Raw genomic sequence first — 3,934 nt, forward strand, 5'->3', positions numbered from 1 at the left:
CTGCCAACGCCTGGTGCAAACTCTAGCCCCTCCATCTTTAGTTCCACCCACTACCAAGGTGATAGCTTCCAGCACAATCTGAGGAAAGATGTGACTGTCATCCATATTAAATCCAGCCCTCCTATCAAAGGCATTGAGCACACACAGTCTGCCCAGGTATGCTCCCACATAAGAACATCCATTGAAAACAATAGCTAACCTAAATTTCATAGACACACACACACACACACACACACAAAGTTAAGCAAAATGAAAACCCAAAGGAATGATTTTTAATTGAAAGAAAAAGAAAAATCCCAGAAAAAAATCATTAAACAGAAATAAACAACTTACTAGAAAGTAATTCAAAGCATTGGTGATAAAAAATTAGGGGAAATAATTGATCTGAACACTAATTATTTTAACAAGGAACTACAAAATATTTTTAAAAATCAGAAAGAGGGAGTTCTCATCATGGCTCAGTGGTTAATGACCCTGACTAGCATCCATGAGGACGTGGGTTGATTGCTGGCCTTGCTTAGTGGGTTAAGGACCAGCATTGCCATGAGCTGTGGTGAAGATGCGGCTAGGATTCCAAGTTGCTGTGGCTTTGGTGTAGGCCAGTAGCTACAGTTCCAATTCGACCCCTAGCCTGGGAACATCCATATGCTGTGCGTGCAGCCCCCAAAAGACAAAGGACAAAAAAAATCAGAAAGAAAAAATTGAATAGCTGAGATAAAAAACACACTAGAAGGAATGAATACCTGTCTAAGTGATATCAAAGAATGCATAATGGATCTGCAAGATAGAATAAAAGAAATTAATCAGAATAGCAGAAAAAAATTTTAAATAAAATCAATTTAAGATATCTCTAAGATAACATAAAGCATTCCAAAATTTGCATTACAGGGGTCCCAGAAGAAGGGAAGAGAGAAGAGGATTGAAAATATATTTGAGGAAATAATAGCTGAAAATTTCCCAAACCTGAAAGCAAAAACAGATCCAGGAAGCAAAGAGGATCTGAAACAGAATGAACCAAAACAGATCCACACTAAAACATATTATAATTAAAGCGGCAAAAGTTGAAGATGAAAGAGAATTATAAAGGCAGCAAAATAAAAACAGAGTCATATATAAGGGAATGTCCACAAGGTTATCAACATATTTCTCAGCATAAACTCTGCAAACCATAAGTGAGTGGCATGATCTATTCAAAATGCTGAAAGGGAAAAACCTCAACTTATGATATTTTACCCAGCAAGATTATCATTTAAAATAGAAGGATGAAAACTGCTATATTTGTAGTAGATGGGCAATGAGGTCCTACAGTACAGCACAGGGAACTGTGTGTGATTGGGTCACTTTGCTGCACAAGAGAAGTTGAAAAAACATTGTAAATCAACTGTAATTTAATTAAAAGTAAAATAGAAGGAAAGGTAAAGACATTTTTATAAAAGTAAAAACTGGAAGAATCCATCAATACTTATCTACACTAAAAGAAAAATTGAAGTGCCTTCTCTAAATGGAAGAAAAAAGTAAAAATCTATAGGAAGGGGGAAATCCCATTAGGAAAGGCAAATATATAGTAAGTATAGAAGATCAACCACTTAAATAAGCCAGTATATATAAATTTATAAAAGCACCTGTAACTACAAAAAAAAAAAAAAGGAGATAACATAAAGATGTAAAATATGATATCAAAACCACAAAATGTTGGGAAGGGGAATAAAAATGTAGATATTTTATAATGTGTTTGAACTTAAATGACTATTAATTTAAAACAAGTAGATATAATTATGGGTCAACAACCATGTCAGAGTTCCCATCATGGCTCAGCAGAAATGAATCTGACTAGCATCCATGAGGACATAGGTTCGATCCCTGGCCTTGCTCAGTGGATTAAGGATCTGGCATTTCCATGAGCTAAGGTGTAGGTCACAGATACAGCTAGGATCTGGCATTGCCATGGCTGTGGTGTAGGCCAGCAGCTACAGCTCTGATTCAACCCCTAGCCTGAGAAACTCCATATGCTGCAGGTGCAGCCCTAAAAAGAAAAAAACCAACCAACCAACCAAACAAACAAAAAACATGAACTCCATAGTAACCACAAATCAAAAATGTACAATAGATACACAAAAACCAGAAAGAAAGAAAGACAAGCACACTACCAATGAAAATCATCAAACTGCAGTAGAAGAAAAAATAGAAGAGAAAATGAACTGAGAAGAAATTCAAAAGCAACTGGGAAACAAATGATAAAATTGTAATAAGTACATACCTCTCAATAATTACTTTAAATGTCAATAGACACAATTCTCCAACTAAAAGACATAGGGTATAATATTGGGTTTTTTTGTTGTTTGTTTGTTTTTTTAAAGACCCTTCAATATGTTGCCTACAAGAGACTCCTTTCAGGGTTAAAGACAAACACAGATAAAATTGTGGAGATGTAAAAATATTTCATACAAACAGAAATCACAAGTGAGGGTAGCAATACTCATATCAGACAGAATAGATTTTAAAACAAATGTTATAACAAAAGACAAAGAAGGGCATTTTATGTAAATAAAGGGATCAATATAAGAAGAGAATATTACTCTCATTAAAATATATTCAACCACCCAGGGACACCTAAATATATGAAGCTAATGCTAGCAGACATAAAGGAGAAACTGATAATAATATAAAAATATTAAAGGACTTTAACACCCCATTTATATTAATGGACAGATCATATAGATTAAAAATAATCAGTAAGGCCAACAGTGGTCTTCAATGACACAATAGGTTAATTGGACTAAATAGATATCTACACAACATTCCATCTAAATACAGCAGAATACACATTCTTTTCAACTGCAAGTTGGAAAGTTCTTGAGGATAGATCACAGGTTTTGTATTGAGAAAACGTCTCAACAAATTTGAGTATAGAAGTGTTATTAAGCAACTTTTTTTTCTCATGACAACAGTATGAAACTGAAAATCAATTACTAGATGAAAAATGGTAAAAACACAAACAAGTGGAGACAAAACAACAAGCTACTAAAACCCAATGTGTCAATTAAGAAATCAGAGAAGAAATCAGAAAATACCTTGAGACAAATGAGAATAAAAACACAAGAGTCCACAATCTACAAGATAAGACAAAAGCTATTCTAAGTGGGAAGTTTATAGCGATACAGATTTTCCTCAAGAAACTAGACAAAACTCTAATAAATAACCTGACATACCACCTAAAATAATTAGAAAAAGAAGAAGAACAACAACAAAAAGTTAGAAGAAGGAAAGAAATAATAAAGATCCGAGAGGGAGTAAACAAAACAGATTTTTAAAAAAAAAAAAAAGTAATAGGAAAGACCAATGAAACCAAAAACTGGTTTTTTTGAAAAGATAAATAAAGTTGATAAAACTTCAGCCTGGAAAAGAGAGGACACGAATAAGCAAAAACTGGACAACTACATGTAAAACAGTGAAATTAGAACAATTCCTCACACAATATAAAAATATAACTTGGAGTTCCTGTCGTGGCTCAGCAGTTAACGAACCTGACTAGCGTCCATGAGGATGTGGGTTCGATCCCTGGCCTCACTCAGGGGGTTAAGGATTCGGTGTTGCATGGAGCTGTGGTATAGATCACTGACTTGGCTGGGATCCAGGTGTTGCTGTAGTTCTGGTATAGGCTGATGGTTATAGCTCCAATTGGACCCCTACCCTGGGAACCTCCATATGCTGTGCATTCAGCCCTAAAAAGACAAAAATGGATTAAAGACGTAAATGTAAGTCCTGAAATTATAAAACACATAGAAGAAAACATAGGCAGTACTTTTCTTGAGATAAATTGTAGCAATATCTTTTTGGTGTCTGTCCCCTAATATAAAAGATATAAAAAGAAAAAAATAAACAAATGGGAACTAATTAAATTTTAAAATTTTGTATAGCAAAGGAAACCACTGAC

Source organism: Phacochoerus africanus, chromosome 11, assembly GCF_016906955.1.
Source record: "Phacochoerus africanus isolate WHEZ1 chromosome 11, ROS_Pafr_v1, whole genome shotgun sequence".
In the NCBI taxonomy this organism is placed as follows: domain Eukaryota; kingdom Metazoa; phylum Chordata; class Mammalia; order Artiodactyla; family Suidae; genus Phacochoerus; species Phacochoerus africanus.